This window comes from Limulus polyphemus, unplaced genomic scaffold (genome assembly GCF_000517525.1).
Source record: "Limulus polyphemus unplaced genomic scaffold, Limulus_polyphemus-2.1.2 Scaffold1384, whole genome shotgun sequence".
NCBI lineage: Eukaryota > Metazoa > Arthropoda > Merostomata > Xiphosura > Limulidae > Limulus > Limulus polyphemus.
The window spans coordinates 74,490-96,802 of NW_013666994.1; the positions used below are offsets into that span (position 1 = coordinate 74,490).

At 32.3% G+C, this 22,313-nt stretch overlaps 1 protein-coding gene across 6 annotated transcripts in view; it reads left to right on the forward strand.

Moving 5' to 3' along the window:
- The window catches only part of LOC106463357, a 122,042-nt gene that overhangs the window by 27,681 nt on the left and 72,048 nt on the right, over positions 1-22,313 (forward strand). The gene's annotated exons all lie outside the window — the stretch shown is intronic.

Here is a 22,313-nt window from a genome sequence, read left to right on the forward strand (position 1 = left end):
ACAGAATTTTTAGTTTTAAAAAATTCATTCTATGCTTAATTGTTGGTGTATTGTGTCATAATTGTATAAAGTATGTGAAATGTGTAATGTAATATTTTTATCCTGATAATGTGTTATGTCATAGTGAATTGTATTTTTAGTAATTAAATATTAAAGTTTTTAACTTAGCCAATTTTTATGACTAATCAGTATCTATGTTGTGTCTGGATAACTTATCAGCTCAACTGTTATTCAATTACAAAAAATGTGCTTGATATATGATGTTTCCTGACTCAATGAATTCGGTATTTTGGAATTCAGTGAATTGCAGCTGCCTATTGCCTTACATCTTAATTTACTTCATATTTGGTTTTTACTGACAGTTATTGCTGATGCAACTTCATAAAATTGATACAAAAATTTGGCCTTTAATTTTAAGAGCCAAGTGATACCATACATGAGTAGTTATTATGTACCTCAAAACTGTTTTAGTTGAGCCATTAAGCATGATCATCTCACGGTACATTTTTTTTTCTCTTCCTTGAATACAATACTGTACATGGGCTGAATTCACACCCTTTGTTTAACTTTGAGGCTTAAAATATAATTGCAAAACTCGTTCATTTACATTCCCACACTTACTTCCATAAACAAAAAACTAAAAAAAATTGTAGTTTTCCCATTATTTGTAATTAGTTGAGTCATAAACTTCATGCAGAATAAATATGGATAAAAACTTATTAATTATTCTTGCTTAGACCTTGGAAAAGAAGTTTTGTTTGTGGTAACCTAACTAACATTACAGGTTTTACTTCTTTTCTTGAAAAAATGTCCAGTGAACATATTTATCAGTTTTGTTATTTGTGTGAGCAAGATTCATAATGAAACTTAACACAGAATGCAACTTTTATTTGAACTAACATTGAAATTATGTCAGGTAAAAGCTGGTCGTGTAGTAATCATAATATATTTATATTAACGAACTAATATTAAAGTATAGTTGTATTTTATTCTTTCACTATTATGCAAGTTTTTGCTAATATGACTTTGTGGATAATACCATGTATTTTGCTTTCTAGTATTTTTTGTATAAATTTCATGATTTTGTTTTTCTAAGACAGAATTTGGAATAGTTTTTTAAAGTTTATTGATGGGAATTATGTTAGTATAATTTTTGAGTTACAGTTCTTAAAAATATCACTGACAATTCTCTTGAGTTGTTTAAAGTAAGTTGAAACATCCAGTGATCTTTATACTACTAATAAGAGCAGTCTCATTATGTTTTAAACTTGTCTCACATAAGTTCATTCAGCCACTTGTATGTTAATTGAGCAAGTGAAATTCAATAGTAACTTGCTTGAATGAACAAGTAGCTTTCAAAGCTAATGTCAAGGTAATAAAACTCAAAATAAATTGAAAGTAACTTGAGTCTTGATTTGATAGAATACATGCAAAACATTCTCTATCCTGAACCACCTTAAAAAAGCAGAAACAACACTCCAAACCTTCCTTTTCAACAGTTAAGACCACCCAAACATTGATAATAACCAAAATAAGTGATTTCACAATTGCTGGACAAAGTCGAAATTAGCCCACTTGTTCATATTATTGTTTCACAGGCCTACAGCAGATATACTATATGAAATGCTGTGAATGTCCATGCCTATTTAAAATATTGATCATTTTTAATTTAAAGTTAACTTACATGGTTATTAATACATAATAGATGCAATGTTGTTATGAGTGGTTGCCTTTGTACTTGATTCTTGTTAAACATGTTTACATGAAACCTCAGGCACATAGCCACTTGGCTCAGTAAATAATGCTTGGATGGAAAAAAAAAGCCCAATGCAGCGGTAAACTGTTGAAAAACATGTAACATTCAACTGAAGCATATACACATGTAGCTTAAAATTTATTCTCCATAAATGGACATAAAGATAACTTAAGAAACTAGATTAGTAAAGACTGTTAATTTAAAAATGGGGGAATAGGGATAATAAAAAACATACAGAAACAAATTAATCAAAATGCAAAGATTATATCTTCAAGACTTCAACTAGAGACTTAAGAAAAATAATGAAAGTGGGCTGGAAATAGTGTCTGCAGTATTTTCTCAACCTATAAATCCCTATTTTGACTTCACTAAAATTGATAAGTAGTGTAGACAAGGAGTCAAAAGAGGGATTTGTAGCTTTAGAAAATAATGTTGACTATTTCTAGCCTTGTTTGTTTACTTTTTTTTAGAGTCTCTAGTTGTAGGCTTGAAGATATAATCTTTGCATTTTGATTCAACTTGTTTCTGTACATTTTTGATGCTACCTATTCCCCCTTTTCAGTTAACAATGTTTACTAATCTTGTTTAGATAATATATGCTACAGTACAATATAATAAACTACCTACTACCCTAATTTTTCCTGGCACTGCTACCAGTTAGTGGTTAAAAGTTATAAGGGTTATTTGATTGTTGATATCAACTTACTCAACTTAAGCTTTAACTACTTGATTAGATAATGTTGGAAATATGAAGGGTCTATATACTTTTTCTAATATTTTCATTACTTTGTATTTTAGTTAGAACTTAACTATGTTTTCATGTTATAGTTTAATGAAGGCTTGAGTTTAGCTGAAAATTTAAATTTTTTTAAAGCTTGAACTAGAATGAAAATTAGCAAAGCTTGCACATATGTAAATTTAACTAAAACATTTTAAGACAGTTTAGATAAAGCAAAAGTTATGAAGCTCTTCTTGTTTATAATTGCTTATTTAAACAAGAACACTTAAGAGTAGATTAGGAAGTGCCACCTTTCAGTTTAATTGTACTTTCATGAAAAAAGAATTAGAATGTCAAAAAGTAATAAATGAATTATTGTAGTTCTATAACAGGTTGAATCTTTTGTAGTGTTACATTATCTTAAGTTTTCTGACATAAAATGACATTTGTCTTGTGTCATAAACTAAAATGCAACATTTATTACTTCCTTGTACAGTTTTACAGGTACAATGTAATATTAATGTTTTTAACCGTGCACTCTTTTGAAATAAAATTGATTATAATGTATCAAAATGCACAAAATTCATGTGAGCCAAATATCAAATGCTCCCAAAAATCACATGAGACACAAACATTTAAAAGAATGTGGCCAGTTGGCACAAAAAATATTGTGGAGATCATATGATACTAGATAAAACAACATTTTCATTTTTAACTAGTTATGAACTGAATATAAATCAAGATCTTGTTGTTTGTTTTTTTTACCAAGAATTTATGATTTTATGGCCCAAAACCATTGAAAATTAATGGATTTTTTTGGTTATGTTGTCTATTAGCTCATAGATTATTTGGCTGATTTCTAGTAAGTTGTCAAATCTATGCTGGGCATATACAGTAACTGAGTGCAATTTACAGACCATTATTCTGTTAAATAGCATATTTCACCCAATTCTAGTTATTAGTCATGAGGGGACCTGTATAGATATAAACCGCATTTATATCTTGATTATTAGTAGGGTTGTGTTTGAAGGTTTGTTTGCTAGCCAGTTTGAAAATAATTCTAAACATTCAAGCAGTGTAAGATTTAATTTGTCCTTGTTAAAAGAATCCATTTGACAATATTTGAATAACAGTCATACGTTAAATGTCTCTCACATGGAAAATTCAATCTTTTTAAGTTGTATAATACCCATTACTTAAAAGATGGTGCATTAAAATAAAAACACCCAATGTTTTATGTTGTGGTAGAATAAGTATTAAGATTAAAATAGATGCTAATAATTAACAGTAATTACTTATTATAATAGTTATTAGATATTTTATGTTAGTCAACAATTTTTTTGTTAAAAAGACTCACTGTTAATCTGTTTGGAGTAGTAAATATTAAATAAAAGCTCCATATAACATTTTAAAACCACATGAGAAAGTTTCATTTCATTTATATGGATTACCTGTATAATAAGTGTTTTCAATCAACCAGAAACTACTAGTTTGTCATCGAGAAATTATGCAAATTAGTACTATTGATGGTTTTGACCTTTATTTGGTAATGTTATCTGAACCTTCATTGGCCAAATGTACCTTTTGTTACAGCCATAATTATTAGTATAAGTAATCAGCAATTTATGCTTGTCACTTTCCAGTCTACTGTAAATAGATTTCTATAAACACACATCCTATATTGTTAATGATAACTTTAATGTACAGTATACCCTTGCTATAGAATAACTCGTTATACAGAAATCTGTGATAATGGAACTTATAGATTAGGAAATCAATTCATTATATGGGAGGATAAAAAAGTTTTTTTACAGAATTTTGAATCTGTTACTTAATATCATTTTACTAGCTGATAAAACTGTGCAATCCACAGTAAGAAGTGTTGCTGTAAAATTTTATTGTTGTTCTTGCTTCATGTGATTAGGATTTTAATCTTATTGCTTCACCTACATGGTTACAGATTGTAAATTGTCAATAATATTATTGAACCATTTTATTCTTGTTCTTTCTACACACAATTATAACATTCTTTTAATCTTGTATTTTCTGTTGTGCCTGATTATCATTATAGTAAATATAGGATTTGGCAACAAAAGGATTAACAATTGTGAATGTAAATATGTTTTTACCAAAATAACCTGACTTATAAACATCTCACTTAACATTGTTTCCATGTTGAAAGTAAATATAAAGAATGTGTAGATAGGCTGTAATTCCCATCAGTACTGGTAGGAGCGACTTCTACTGACTGGTGTATAGTTCGCCATGTCTGGTGTTATGAAATCTATGCATTTTAGTAGAAAAATTACTTCTTCTCATCCAGCATCATTCCTAGTTGAGTAAATCATATTTGACATGTCCAAATGCAAAAGCTTAGGAGAAGTTAGCAGACAAACAAACATATCCATAAATTTCTCAAATTATAGTGGGATAGTCAAAAGTAAATGATATGCAATGTTTCATTCCTCATGCCATGCAGTCCATTGCTTGATTTTGTGTGCATTTCATATGGCTTTCTTGCTTTGGTCCAGAATGTGTGGGTGATTTCCTGTGGGTGCCGACATTGTGTTGTGTGGATCATACTGTAGTTTACCAACATTAGAACTACAGTAACAGCTTGATATGACTGTAAAAAGGTATTAAGTGCTAGTGATAGCAGAGGTGCAAAAACAAAGTGTAAATCAATTAACTTAGATGTGAAATTAATGTATTAAGACAGTTTGAAGCAGGTGAAAAACTTAGCCAAATTTCAAACTTTAGGACAGTGAGAACAATATGTTATGATAAAAACAAAATAAAAGCCAGTTTTCAAGCTGCTATGCCATTAAGTGCTACAAAACTGACTCACCATAAAAGTGATGCAATGGAAAACTTAAATTTCAGACAAGGTACCTTACTTCTGCTCACATACATAGCTATTCTCATTCATTGCTGCCCTGTGTTTGCAAGCCTTTCACTCCCACATACCCCTCAATTAACATGGTTTAACTGATTCAAGCATGCAAATCATCATGCGACAAACCTTCACCAATAGCCATGCCCCACACACGTGACTTGTGTGACTCCCTCTATGCTATTCTGCCTAACTATCATTTCTCATTTGGCAGTGCTCGTGTTTGGACATTATATTTTGTGCTCTCTTCAAATTTTGAATTCCCTACAAAGTAACTTACTTCCTCTTACATACATAGCTATTCTTGTTTCCTGTATTTGCAAGCCTTTCACTCCCGCGTACCCCTCAGTTCATGTGATTTAACTGATTCACAAAATGCAAATTATGTGACGAACCTCCACCAATTGTAGTGCCACCTGACTCATGTAACTCCTATGCTATTCTACCTAACTATCATTTCTCATTTGATAGTGCTTGTGTTCAGGTGTTTAGTTTGTGCTCTTTTCAAGTGTTTTTTTTTTCATATCTTTTTATCAATTTCTCTCAACAAGTTTACTATTTATTATACAATAGCGATATTTGTAACTTATTCTGAAGTGGAATTATTTTATATTGCTACCCATTTCTGAAACTTAATAATTCCTTACAACATATTTCTACTTTTTTATTTCTTTCTGCCACCACAGTTGTGTTTGGTTATTCATTTTGAGGTTATATTTTCTATCAGCACATTTACACAGGCTTTAGGTGGTGGGTATTGACAGGAGAATTATCAGATTTACTTCATTGGGCGATTGCTCATCCAATACCTCACCTTTGTCCGGCCTCGACTCGAGTTTGGGGGGCCCACACATTTTGAAATATGGTCCCCCGACTAATGTATAGTTATTTGAGTTCAATAACACAAAGTTTAGTTGGATTGGCCAATACTCAAGTTCAGGTTTGAAATTAGAGCTTATTTGTATTCTTTGTCCTATGACATTAGATTAGGCTTAACATGGATCTTTGTTATTTTAGGATTACCTGTAATTCATCTTACTGGTATATTGTTTTTCTTCAATACATCTCATACATATGTTTTTGTCAATACATACTCTAAGTATGTATATCTATCTGTTAAATATATAAATAAGCCAGATGATCTCTACGTAGTTCCCGTTTTCGAAAATGGCACACCCGCACAATTTTCTCCTATTTCTTTGGTAAGATCAATAGTTTGTATGGTAGCATCACGTATGTTGAGGTTGAAAGTTTCTATAGCATCTATGGAAATGCATTGGTTTCCAACTTGTTACAGTAATCTGGAATACTCCAGTTACTGTGAATTATTATATGTTAGTTAATTCTATAATATAACGTCTATTTTATTTTTGTTATTATTTATCTTTTATACTTCTTCATATTAACTTTGTTTGTGTGGACTCCTGGAGCTGGGGTCCACACAAACTTCTCCTGATATTGTATGTATTATTGTTAGGTTAGGGTTATAAATTGGAGATTAGTGACATACCTTGTCCTGCACAGTTTGATAAGGCTTAACTAGTGTCTGTTATTCTCAGTTTACCTGTGGTTCATCTTACGGGTAAATTAATAATTAGGATAAGTATCTTTTTTTCTTCAACACATAGCATTTAATACATATGTTTAGTTTATCAAACACTTACTTGCATTTACCTTGTATCAACTATTTCATTTTTTGTAATTCTTTATAATTTAGGCTTCTTACAATGAATTAATTTGATTTTGTCAGCTTTCCTGATTATGGCTTGCCTTCCTAGGCCTCTACTGCAAATTCTGCTAGGCCTACCTCAACGTTTTTTAGATACATTTCACAGTATAATTTCTTCCCCCTTCTCCAAACATTGTTTCATGATGAACATATTTGTGTGTCTTTTTGTATAGGGTACTTGCATGCCTCGCTCTACACAGGTTTTGCTTCATTTTGCATTAGCTTACCAACAGGCAGATTTTCTTCTTGATTCTATGTACTTAGAATCTGTTGCCTGTATGGGGAGAAGTCTCTGTTCATCATATCCATTTTATCCCCCACCTAGTTTTCCAGCTTCATCTTACTTTATCAATTCTCCTACAGAAAATGTCTACCTTCCACCTCCTTTTTTAGGCATTCCACCTATATCTAGGGGATTTTCATGGGCACTTCCTTTTCCTTTCCTCCATGTTGGGGTGTTTACCATCTTCAGTTCTTTCCCTTCTTTGCTTCTTCGTGGCTTCTTTGCTTTTGGGTTCTTCTGGAGTGGGACACTGTCTTGTACTGTTTGTTTACCATCCACTTCTTGGGGTTTCTGTGATGCTATATTTTATTTATTTCGGTTGCTTATTTGCTTCATTCTGTGACATTGTCACCTTTATTCATATACCATGTCAGTCACATTCCCGTCTTTTACTTGTCATACCTATGATTTTCTCCATTCTTCATGTATGTTTGATGTTGATTGAAGTTTTGGATTGATTGGTTCCACCTCAATCAGTTATTTTTAATATATAGTCTTTAATCACAATCGGGTGGACAATTTCTGCAGGATGAGAATTCCCACAGTACACATTTTTATTTTTCAGGACACTATCTTAGTTTTTATCACCAGTTTGGTACCAGTTTCATCTATTGACCTTTGGACTTGTTTTGGTTCTGTATGTCTTTTGTCAGGTGGTCTGTGATTTACCCAAATTCTGCATTTTGAGGGATTTTACTAACTTATATGTCTGGCTTTGGTTAGCTTCTACCAAATGGGGTGGTCTTAACATACTCATCTGCTTCTTACACAAGCAGCTCGGGTGGTTGAATTTTCCAGTTGCATAAGTTTTTCCTGTTACCTACCTAACAATTGTTTATTTTGAGAGTGTCTTTTTATACACCCACCTATGTCAAGACCATCTATTTTCCTTCTTGAATACATTTGTTGGAGCTTTTTGTTATCCACACCATTATGGTTAACTATCTTACTGCTAGCAAGGTTCTAACGTATTAGGGGATGTTTCTTCTATAGAAACACTTCTTTCTTTGAGTTTGGTGCAATCGTGATCTTTTCAGGAGATGCTGCACAACCAATGCTAGAGTTCCTTTCGATTCTCCTCTTAACTTTCCTCCTTCCCTCTTCGACTATATGCGTTGGTGGTTTAATGTGTCCCCCACGTTGTCGGGTTTACCGCTTCTTCCCCCCTCATCCGGATTTGTTTTTCTTCCCTGATGCTCATCTCCAAAGTTGGGGAGTGTGGGATCAGCAGGAGGCTTCAGGACAACGGTCTGTAAACTAAAGGTTTTACCATATTAACATCATGGCACTTTCAGCAGTCCAGTGTGCTTTAGTTCACTTTCTTCCTTTTGTCTAGATTTGATTAATCATGTTTCATTCTGACTATTCAATGGTGGTGGCTTATTTCACTCACCAAGAGGACACTCTTTCTTGTTACCTTTGTGGTAGACAGTGGATCTCCCTTTTTGAACCCATACGTCTTCTGGTGTGTCCTGTTCCAGGTGGCTTTCATCCTCATTGCAGAATGCCCTTCCAGTCCTGACACATTTTTTCCCTTTCAATTCTCAAATTTTTGTGGCTCTATCTACTGTGGGGTACTCTTCCTTGGGAAGCATTTGACTCCTTTCTCAATTCCATGTTACTTCTTTTGTTTTTGTTCTCCACATTATCACCGCCATTGATACGTTCAGACAGGATTAGATCCAGTTTATAACTTTAGTTTTCTCATTCTGTCAGTCATCCCAAAGTGATTTTGATCATCCATATTGTTTTGGGTCAGGTCTTTCTGACTGATACTTTCTGCCCGGCACAGATTTGGTTTTCTCTGCAGTTCTGGCTTGATACGTTCTTCTTGTTCTGGAGCAATTTTTACTAATATCCACTTTGGGGGCTCATGTGGAATATTGTTTTCATCAGTTTGTTTTTTGCCATCTTCCACCTTTATTCTCAGTTGGTTCTGGATGACTCTCTCTCTGTTGACTCCATTTCCTGCAGTTTCATTCCCTTGCACTACTCTTCTGTTCTTACTTTTTTCTCTTCCTCCCTTATCCATTGGGTTTGGCTTGTTATTCGATTAACCTTTTATTCCTTGTCTCCTTCCTGTAATCAATTCCTGTTGTCTTCACTCCGATCAGGCACCTTACCTTTTACTTGCATCTTAACCTCTTCATCGATTGGAGGTACTTCGTCTGTCAAGTATCTCGGACTACACCTCATATGTTCATCACCCATTATCTGCTTTGGGTAGCTGTTTCTTCTTCGTCGGGTACTGTTTTCTACCTGTTTCCATCCTTCATTCTTCAGTGAGACTGTAACTGGACAAGTGTTATTTCTTTTGTTATATATATTGTTTTTTAGGGGCCTGTCCCATGTTTTGACATGGATCTCGCTCTGTGGTGAGTTATGCCTGTCCAGGTATACTTCAGTCACTTAGAATTGTACTAAAACCTGCACTGTAAGGCCTTGTTGACTTCATTTTCATAACTTACATGGCCACAAAAGGCACACTGTTCTTTACAATCACATAAACTAGAGATGGGGTGTCCCACAATATCACTCATAGGTTATTCCTTGTGATATATTTGCTTCATAAATATGCCCATTCTAGACCATACTAACCCATGGACTTCATGGGTAAAGCAGAAGGGGATTGCTGCCCATCCCTGCCATTCTTTAGATTGAATAAATCTGGTTTGGTCTGCTTTCAATGCTTAGGTTTCTGCCTAAATTTGAAGTGGTAGTTAGGTAGAATAGCAAAGAGGGAGTCACGTGTCACGTCTGTGTGGGCCACTTTTATTGGTGTAGATTTGTCGCATGACAATTTGCATGTGTGAATCAGTTAAACCATGTGAAGCAAGAGGTATGTGGGAATGAAAGGCTTGTAACATGCAAAAAAAAAAAAATCCAAAAAAGAGAGCAGTTCTATGTATGTGAGAAGAAGTAAGTGCCTGTCAGAAATATATTTTCAGTGTAGGAAAATGATAATGTCTGGATCAATAACCAGAATCAAAATAATGTGTTAATAAACACTATGATCATTCAGAAGAAGGCAAAATTTTGTATTAGGATTTAAAGAGTGAAGAAAGTACAAGCTCTGAAATTGCAAATTTTAGTGCTAGTAAAGGGTGGTTTGAGAGACTTAAAATGCACCATGGTTTGCATAATTATAAAATATGTGGTGAAGCTGCCAGTGCTGATACAGAGATGGGTAATAAGTATCCTTAAAGTGCTGAAGAAAATAATTGAAGAGAGTGTTTACACTCAGCAGTAAGTGTCAATGAGACAGGAGTTTTATTGGAAGCATATGCCAGATAGAAAATTTATTTCTATAGAATAGAAGTCAGTGCCATGTTTTAAGGATGCCAAAGGCTGGTTAAAAATTCTTTTAGGAGGCAATTCATAGTATGATTTAAAGTTCAAAGCCTCATTAGTCTATCATTCTGAAAATCCAAGGGCTATGATTTGGCATTCAAACAGGAAGGCTTGGGTGACTTTGCAAATTTTTCACAAGTGGTTCACTAATTTATTTTTACACTGCTGTGGAATGGTACTGCACCAAAAGAACCTTGTTACCAAGGTATTGTTATCTTAGATAATGCCCCAGGCCATCCAGTAAAGTTGAGTGATCTCTTTGATAATGTGAGGGTAGAGTACCTCCATAAAAACACAACAGTGTTGTTCAAACTCATGGATCAAGGTGTGACAGCCACTTTATGCATATTACTTGAGAAAAACGTTTTTCCAACTGATAAAAGAAACTGATGGGGAGGAAAAGCCTATAACTAGACAGTTTGGGCAAAACTATAATGTTATGAATGCCATAGACAACATTGTGGGAGGAAGTCCAAGTGTTGACCATGAACAGTGTGTGGAGGAAACTATGGTCTGAATGTGTGCACAATTTTTCCCAAACAAAAACTATTCCAGAAAATTGTGAAAACATCATGGCCCTTGCAAATGATGTGGGCTTTGAAGACATAGTGTAAATGGATATATTGGGGTTGCTACAGTCTCAAGGAGAAGATCTTATGAATGAGATCTGATGTAGCTGGAACAAGAGCAAGATGCAGGAGAGTGAGGAAGCTCCATCTATCCCATATCAGTTGAATTGAAATCAACTGTATGAATCTTTTCACATTTTGAAGCAGGTTTACAGATTCTTACTGATAATGATCCGAACTGTGAATGTTGCTGTAATGTTTCCAGAAGAGTAAATGATGATATTTCTGAAAAAAAAAATGTATAAGGAAAAAAGAGGAGTTCAAAGCAGCTATCTTTGGATGTATTTCTTGGAAAAAAATCCCTTCATTATCAAAATAACCAAGAACAAAAGTACTCTTTCATTTGTAACATTGCCTGCAGCTGAAAAAGATGAGTCCTAGTAACTCCCCCACATCTCCCTGAAAAACTACCTTGCACAGCAATAACTACAGTCTCCAGTAACTGTTGAAATATTATTACATATCATTATTTTTATTTCTAGGCTGTATTTTTGGTAATATAAATATTTTATTATAAAATTATTGAATTTACATTAAATATATATTTAGAACAGATTTTGTAGTTCTTATGTGTGTATTTATCATGTCTTGGGGCTGAAATTTTTCTGCAGAAATGCATCTCCAATTATATAATGGAAGTCTAGAGTAAAATGGGTTTCAATATACAGACAACTTTTTAAGAAAGCATCTATTCTGTATATCAAGGGATGGGTGTATTGAACATTTTTTTCTTAAACATTGCTGTTATTCCTTTTGCAATTCTGATAGAACTTGCTGTTTGCTAAAACTCATTTTGTATTCTTTATAGCAGTTTGAGTTTTGTACAGATTTTTCTTAAAAACTTGTATGGGAAATATATGAATTTACTGAATCTCTCTCGTCTAATTTCCATTTATGAAATTGTTTATTTCTTAATAAAAAGGATAACGATACTTAAGACAAACAACATTGTTTATTTGTAACACAAGGGGACACAGATAAATGTTTAGGAAGTTAACAGATTCCGTCTTCAGTATCTAAAGCAAAATAAATAAATTACATCATTTCTAAATAAGTAACTGATGTCATAGCTATAATAACAGTAATTTACTCAATACTACAACGTAAAAATTAAATGAATAACAAACAAAATACTGTGCATATTAGAAAATGTGCAATTTAAATGAAGACAGCATGTTGTTCAGTGTTGGTGAAAGTTGTTTGATATGGAGGGTTTCTTTAACCCTTTCCAGATGGGTCATGGGTGAAAGAATATGTCATCGCATTTTATTGAACTACTATTTCATGAATTTGAATTAATAAGTATGGTATCAAACTATAGATTATAATTGAAATTTTAGTATTATACCTTACTTAATTTCTTAATTTAAAAGTAAATATTAAAAAAACACAGTTAAATATCTATATTTTTGTGTCACATGGTATGTTGAATGCAGCACTGGTTCAAATTAGATGTTTGTGATGTGAAAATACTAAGTCTGTAGTTTTGTAGGAATTAGGAACTCAAATTATTGATGTTGACAAGCTAAAATGTAAAATAAGAATGCCTTATCTTTTCTGTTTGCTAAGATATTACTCATGTAATAAATCAAGCACAGTGGTACCATGCCCACCTCTTTCCATTTTTGGAAATGCTCCCTTATATACACTTCTATATATGACATGAATAACCAATCGGAAGCTCAGAATATCCCCCTAATGGCTTTCTCAGCCATTTTAACAAGCTTGGCACCATTTCTTTCTTTTCAACCAATATTTCAAAGAGGTAGGGTGTGTCTTTAGTCTGCTCAAAATCTAATATTTTTTTAGACTGAAATACAGCTTAGTTACTAAGCTTGATAACATATAGTGGAGTTCTATGGTATTGATATAGTAATTTATGATTTTTTGGTTATTCAACTATATATAATCTAAAAAAAGTTTTTGTATTCTCCACGTGCACAATTTTAAAAGGCTTAGCATCCTACGTCAAGCAGCAACCGAGTACAAAGGTAGTAACTAGAAGAGACAGTTGTTTGCTTTACTTGTTTGTTTACTGTTCTATGTTTTAAGAAAAATAAGTTTAAGAACTTATTTTTAAATAGCAATAATCTATATATATATAATGTATAATAATTTAAATGTGATTGTATTTTGATAACTATGTGGACATTATAAAGATTTTGCATGTGAAATTTGAAGATTTTCTGATGCACAAAAATATTTTTATTCTTAAAATGAAAATTACTTTGCATGTTGAAGAGGCAACATGTGAAAAGAAAAAAAAGGCATGAGAAAAACATTGCTTTACGAACCTTAATAAGACCTAATAAAAAAATTATATTTTGCTATGAAATCATTGTAATGTTTACTGATATTCTGCCAAATTTCATTAACATATGATTACTAATTAAAAAGTTATAGCATGAGAACTATAACAAGCACAAAATGATTACAAGATTGGTCCTAGGGACACGAGCCTGTGCTGAAAGAGTTAATCAGTAATTCCAGATCAGTATTGGATTTGCAAATGATATTGAAATTTGATAGGTTAGGTTCATGTTATGTTTCTTCGCTATGTTGGTGTATAGAGGAGACACAGGGGTTACTCAACTCTGTTTTCATGGAAATTCCCAAATGTTGCCATCTACTAGCTAGATCCAATGATTTGGTTTTGCTAATATAGGAGGCTTTAGTTTCCACACCTGTATATATGCAAGCCATGAACAAAGATAAATTGTGAGGAGGTCTTTAGTACAGAAAAAATCCTGTATAGGGGGGTGGGAATTTAAAAACGAATCTGAAATCAACTTCGGGGTAGTAACAATGAATTATGCATTTAATTTGACTTTTTAAGGTTAAGTTTTGTTTATCACTATATGGAAAACAAGAGTATATAGTAAGTTTGGGTACAGTTGGTAGTCTTAGTAGATTAGTGGGTTTCATAGTTAGAAAAGTAATAGTAATTTTTTAATAGATTTTGTGTGTAGCCATTACATTTTAAATTCTTCTGTATGAGTAAAATTTCAGAGTGTAAATTATAGTATTTAGAACACAAGTTATAAGCTCTGTTTAACAAGCCTTTTACCAGATTTCTTTTGTATGCGAATGGAATAAAGCTGTCAAATTGTGTTAAGAGTCGTGTAAATGTCTTTTTTTCTGTATATTGATGTGCCAAATCCACTAGTGTTACAGCTAATGAGGATGTGTAAAAAAAGGTAAATTATTATAATTTTCAACCTCTCAAGTAAACTTAATAGCAGGATGTTGTGAAATCAGGTATTCTAAGAATTTAGAGCAGTGAACCTTATCATGAAAAATAATGAAAGATTTGTCCACATACCTTCTGTAAAGGATAGGTCTGAAGTCAGCGGGGCAGGTGTCGAGCCATTTCTGTTCGCGATACGAAAGAAATATATTAGCTAATGTTGGACCCAGTGGGAAACCCATTGCTATGCCATCTATTAATTCAAATAGGGTGTTGTTCAAAAGGAAATGTGTATTTTTGGTTGTAAGATTCAATATAGTCTTAATTTGAGTTACTGAAAAGCCATTCAGCAAAATATCATTGTGTGAAAGTTCAGATTTAGAGGTATATTAGTAAAGAGGGAGGTAATGTTAAAGCTGGCCATAAAATGTTTTTTACGGGGTGGTAGTTGATTTAATTCGTGTGCAAACTAGAAAGAATCAGGAATAGTGAATTCATTGTTGGTGAGAAGCTGTAGTACAGGTACCAGGAATTTTGCAAGTTTTTAAGTATTTGTGCTCAAGGCTGAAAGAATTGATAAGAGGGGGTGCTTGCTTTGTGAATTTTAGGAAAACTATATAAAATATTGGGGCGGAAGCGACATTTTTGGATTTTTTCCTCACATTGGATGGTAAGTGATAAAGGGTCATTGTTAAGAATTTTAAATTTGGTTGTCATCAAGAATCACCCACATTTTACTCGTATCATTTTCATTAAGAATAACAACAGCATTGCTTAATTGTTACTATTGCAATGCTAGAAGTATAAGAAATAAAATATCGAAGAGTAAAAACTGTCCCTATCAGTGTTCACTTATAAAGCCTCTTGCTATGAGTATAATTACCATACTATGTTGTGTTGTTATAGTCAGGCTTTTAGCGAGTTGAATTACAACCACTTAACCAAATATTGCAGCTCGACTAGACTTGCATATATTAAGTGCATAATTGTATTTACATTTCAAGAAATTTACATTTTTTTCACTACAGTTGCAGACTTCAGAAGTTCAACAGCACCTTTATACTACAGTGAAACAGAAAAATGAACATTACAATTTTTATATTATTAATTTAGTTTAGTTAATTTGAAAATTATTTTATTAATTTTAATTTTGGTATTTTTTATTAAAACGACACAAATGATGTGTATGATGTATGTTAATGAATCATAATTCTATAAAGAATAATTAAATGTTACTAAGAGAAGGATTTGGCATGGTGCATATAAATTAACTATAATTACTATTTCCTTAGTCTTGTTTTAATTGAATGTCAATTCTGTCGACTATGTAGTCGAAACAATGACTGTAACCTATTTTTCACACCTAAGGTGTTTTTGATTAGATATCATGACTTTTTGTCTAGTGTTTTCACTGAGTGCCGGGAAACCCAGGTACCCACCCATCATGACTGATACCTGGTTCTAAATTTACTCCAGGTTCTTAAAAGTTATGCAAAGTTTAAGTCCGAGTAATGTAAACAGAGCTGCAATGTTTATTAAATAAAATTGTGAAATGTTAAAATGTGTTAACTTGTGCTACTGGTTTCATAAATCATCTACATCTTTAGTTATTTGTCTCCTAATTTTTAATTTTCCTTGGTGCATTTTCTTCTTGCTGGCCTCTTGATTGTAATTTTCCACGCTTAGTTAAACCCTCACAATGCTTCTCTTCAACATTACTTCTGTTACTACTATATACATGTATAGTCACATTCAATTCCATGCATTCCTAGCCTACAGTACACCTTGTGTATCACTGGATTTTGCGTATAAACTATCACCCCCACAAAGGCATTGAGTAATGGACTCTTCCACATCGAAAACTGTTCAGACTGTGAAAGCTCCCAAATCATATGTGACGTATGATTGGCTTATGAATTTCAATAGTCATCAAAAAGACTACCACTTTTGAAACTTTTAAATAATTAATGTTCTTCAAACAACCTGTTGCACACAATAATGATTAATTACACACAGAGAAACATTGGAAAATGGGGTCGAGCTCTGTCAGTGGCATGTAATGTCTAGCAAAGGGATAAAACTTCTGAGCTTGGATCACGGGCAAGGCAATATCAAAATGTGAGGATCGAGCGTGTTTACTAATGACTGGTCTCGGGAAGGACAAAGTCACAAAGTCCCCCTTCATTTTTAGGCCTAGAGGGTCTGCACTTTGTGGTAATTAAATTACCTTAATGAAAAATTGGATGTTCAATCAAGGAGCAAAGGTTTAAGTTTGAAATGACATGGATAATCTATTATGCCACATGCTACTTGCCCACACTTCATATGAAGTTTTGTCTTAGAGGTTAATATATTTAGGGTTAATGATCTCTTCTTTAAACCACTTCTTTAATAAATTGTTTAAAAAAACGAATTTAGTGATAGATATGGCACAGGTTCACTGTCTGGAATCATTCTTCTTTCCATAAACTTCTGCATTGCCTTCTTTGAAGGTTGGTTTTATGGATAGGACTAATTACTTGGAGTGGATGCTAGTCAGGAAATGGAGCCATATAGTGTACTTGCATGAAGATCATTGCAGTGATTAGTTTTTTTGATTAATTACAGGGAGAACCTTGCTCAAGACATTGAAACCACATAAAGCAATATATATCTTTCATTATTTACTCATGTTAAAGAGGAGTTATTTTCACAAAATTTACACTGAACACTTTAACATTACTCTCTAGGATTTTGACTTGATAATACCCAGAAAATTCAACATTCAAATTCCTTACTTCTTTCTTCCTTAACTTTGAATTACGCTTGTTCTTGGTGATTTTTTTTAACAATCTTAAGTGTCTCATTACACATCAAATGGCTTCTAAAAAGCAAAGCAAAGTGTGGAACTATTTTGAATTGATCCAGGATGTGAATTCTTGTAAAAACATGGCAGAATGCTCCATCTGTTCAATGTTCTTTGTATTTTTTGGTCTTTGTTAAAACATTTAACTGCTACACATTCTGAAAAAATTTAGGAGGATGATGCCAAACCTTCAGTAACACTTGATATTAACTAATATTAACTTTAGTATCATAACCCTATTATTAGGAATGTACCTATACTTTACAGAACCAGTCAGATTCTTTAAAATATATGGTAGTTTTTCCTCTCTAAAACAGTGTTAGTAATTTTATTTATAGTAACGCCATGGAAACTAGATTAACAGTTCCTTGTCATCAGCCGCATGCACTCAGTACAGCTGTATTAAGCATCATTATTTATGCTAATATCATGTGATGCTAAATACTCTTTAATTAGCAGAATTTCAGACAATTTTGAAAATTTGTGCTTTAAAGTTGGCAATGAGTAATGAATAATAGCTGTCCACTCATGATTCTTTTGAAGACTTGAGCTAGAAACTGCTAATATAGTTTGCTTGGCCTAACCAATACTTATGTATCTGCACATCCTTTCACCTTGTAATTTTCCTGATCTAAATCAGCTGTCTTTAATCCCAATGATAAAAACTAAAAACAGTCCACTTTTACTCTTGGGTGAAACTGTAGTGAAAGTTTTAGACTGATAGCTCATGTGACTTTTTGTGTAGGCATGGTCAAATATTTTGTTCAAATTTGAGACGTTTTTGTTGAATAACTTTGCACCTGTGGCTTATATTTACACCAAATGATACTCCTAATTGTAGGTTGAAAAGACCTGTCAGTGTACCAAATTAAAAAAAAATCCATAAAAGTTAAGTATGTTTTTCTTATCAAATAAAATTTCCATACTTTTGTGCAAAGAAAAAAAAATGGAAAAAATTCAGTCACATTTGGAGTTTTTATATCTCATGTATTTCCTAATAAATTGCCTTGAAATTTGGTATGTGAAGTAAGTGTCCAGTTGACAATGTTACCATAAACACAGTTGTTGTTTTTTTGGGGGGGAGCAATGTTACCATAAATACAATATTTTTTTTGGAAATTTTACCGTAATCCAGGCTTACACAAATCCCAGGTGCCAGGTTGCCATGGTGATTAAAAAGTATATCAAGGTGCCTAGTATTTTCTCCCATTTTATTCATACATAGGGCTGTGCTAAATAGAACTAAAAAATCTAAAACAGTTCTTAACTCCTGGAAGTCTAGAATTATTGTTGTATTTTTTGAGTCCTAAATCGAACTTTGTTTCTGGGATTTTAATGGCAGATTCAGCATTTCTTCACGTTTTTCAGGAATGAAGAGCTGTGGTTGCACAACATGTTCACGATTTCGCACCAGTTTGTTTTTCTTACTCCCAATTCAACCAATCAGTGTGCGTGTTTAGACCCAGATTGGGACCAAAGGCAGCTAGTTCAGGCAATACTATCAAGTGGTTGTTGATATCATGTGATCATTAGCATGTATTTGTAGCTGTGAAAGTAAATAAATATACACTGGTGCCTCCATTTTTCCATGCTGGTCCAGAGTAAGCAAAAAATTCCGGACAAAAGAAACAGCAAATAAGGCATTAGTGTATCTCACTAGTTAACCTATTATTTAATCTTAAATAAAAAATTTTCAATATATTTAAGTTCCTTGTTTTAAATTATGATCTTTTTACTGTTATTCAATCACATTATCATGAAAAATTATAAAAGTCGTCACAATTATAATAATAAAAACAAAGTGTTAGTTGGTCATGCTCGATTTCTCCGAATTTCATGAGCTACAGAAGTCCAGTTCCACTTATTCTCCTATAATACTTCCTCCTTTGATTGCCTGTTCCCATTTTAGTGGAATTTATTCACTAACAGAGGCATAAATAGCTCCTAAGTTTGGACACTTTTTCCTGCTATAAACACAGAAGTGTATTCATACCCTATCAACACCTGTGAAAAATATGTCAAAAGTTAGTGCAAATCTATGCTTGTGAATTATTATGAAAAAGCCTTTGTTAAAACAGACTGAAGATACAAATCATCTGTACGGAAGTGGATAATGTGTAACTGGGTAACACCCCAACACAACCCGAACATGCATCTATGGTTAAAGGATGCCCACCATGCAACATAGAACAGCACATGACAACTGAAATTGAGTGAAATCTTTAAGAAATCTTAATGTTTATGTGATGTATTTTTGTATACTGTGTTTTTAATCATTAATCGAGTAAAGTTAACCAAGCTACAAATATTTTGTATTCCTATCTTAACAGCTAAAAATAAAGAGGCAAGCCTAGGCTTTAACCAGCCGACTTGCGATTTGAACACATGTCAGACCCTGCACATGAAAACCCTTGATATCCAGCAACACCTGAACCTTTGCAACCAAAATTAATTTTTGAGTGACAATTTCTCCAAAATGTGTAAATTATTGTCAAGAATTGTAATAGCACAATTATTTTGAGAAAATTTGGGTGTGTGTGTGGATAATCGAGGATCATGGATAATTGAGGCACTAGTGTAGCCCCCATTTCCCATTACAAACTGTAGTGAAGTTAGGTTATGCACACCTGGCTCCTAGATCTGTAAATACTTGTACAGGCCTGCCATAAATAAAATTTTTTTTGGCAATATTATCATAAAAACAATATTTTTTGAGCAGTGTTACCATAAATACAGTATTTTTTTATGGTGATGTTACCATAAGCACAGTAGTTTTCTGTTTGGCAATGTAACCATGAACACTGTATGTTTTTTATGGCAATGTAATCATGAACACTGTTTATTTTTTATGGCAATATAACCACAAACACTATTTGTTTATGGCAATGTAATTTTAAGCAGTTTATTTATTTTATTTTTTTTAATGGTGATGTTACCATAAATACTTTTTTTACTTAATGTGTAAAGACAACTGAACATTTAATAATAATAATAATAATAGACATGTAAATTCTGCATTTTGTTGATTAAAAATGATTAATTATTGACTCAATTTACTCTAGGATATTGTTGTGCACAAAACAATGACTAGTTTTATACCCATGATAATCTTATTCTCCTTTAACAAGTGTAGTGGCATGTGCCATTAAGTTTACTGTCATTTTATACAGTGAAGATGCACTTCAAGTATCCATGTGCTTGATCACATAAATGTAACTGTGTACATTGTATTCATCACCATGTGATTGATTGTCTTGATGATTCTGTTCATATGAAATTTTACACTTAATTCCAAGAACTAAGTGTATGTAACTTACATTATCCTCTACCTACTCACTAGCCACTGTTTTTCTCAGTGATTTATAATCAAAATCATGAATTACAACATCATTTAAATAATGTAAACCTAACTTACTAAATGATTTTTATGTGCAAATAAGAAGATTGGTGAAGAAATCAAAATGTATAAAATTTAATGTAAAAAAACAAACAAAAAACAATTAAATGCTTTGAAACAATTAAGATACAATCTGACTATAATGAAAGCTGACAGATAATGCTGTTGTAGTGATGAATTATTGTGACTATTGTAGTAGATTAAGTGAATTATTCAATGATAAAGAGTATTATAAATATTTAACTAATAATTTGGTTAACAACAAAGAAAAGTTGAACCAATTTTTACTAGAACTAAATAAGAAAAGTCTATTAAATAATCCTCCTTATAATTGTTTTAGGTCTAGTGATATAAAAACAACATTTATGGTCTGCTTAAAAAACACAAACAAAATGTACATTTGAAACCTACTGTCTCAAACAGAGAAGCTTTTAATTATAATTTGCGTAAATTTTTAGTCTGGATGTTGGGACTTTATGATTTACAGGAATTTCAATTTAATGGTGAGTTCTCAGATCAGATTGAGGGAATAAGTATAGGCATTTCATTAGCATCTGTTCGAGCTAACATTTTTATTAAAATGATTGATTGTAAAAATCAAAAGTACAGTTAATTTAGGACAGTTTTTTTTTTCAGACATGTTGTTGGTGTATTTGCTGGCTTTGTTTTATGACAAATGATTGAACAGTTTTTAATATTTTTATATTCATTACATCCTTACATTAAATTTACTCATCAGAATTATAAGTAACCTTTTCTTAATGTCATGATTCTTAAAATTATTAATGCTTTTAAAACAAGAGTATTTAGGAAAAAACATTGATCTATACTTGAATGTCAGTTCATTACAAGGCAAAAAAACATATTATTGGCTATAGCGAAAGTTAAATGTAGTTTAAAAAAAGGGCTACATGAGGAAATACATATCTAGAAACTGAATTTGCAAAAAAGAATGATTATTTATTAGTGTTGTTACAAAATCCTTAGATACTGAAAAGATAAGAAGAAAAAGAAAATTTATTCAGATGGTTTGGTTTATTGTGTTATTAACAGATGACCATTGAAACAATTCAATGGTAATTTTCCTAAAAAGAGTGATGAATAAATATAAAATGTGCAGTCAACCCAATCCCTTGGATCAGTGTGTATATGCTTCGGTTTCCCCATCATGAATCCATTGCTAATAATTTAAATGAATCATTCTTTACTGGGTGTTATAGCACACATTCTGACAAAGGACTGAGTCTTGGTGCTACAAATTAAATATGTACACAGAGCAGATTTAAGCATGGAGCATAGTTACCCCGTATTTTGGAAAATGTTGATAAAATTGAATATTGTTTAAATAGCAGAATGCTTTATTAACAAAATTTGCTATTCATAAGCATTATAGTTGATTAAGTATGGGTAATTTACAAATTGAAAATGGTCTTAATGCAGAAGAAAATTAAGAAAATAGCTTCTGAGTTTTTGTTCAGAAAAAAATTGGCATGGGATATATATATATATATATATATATATATAC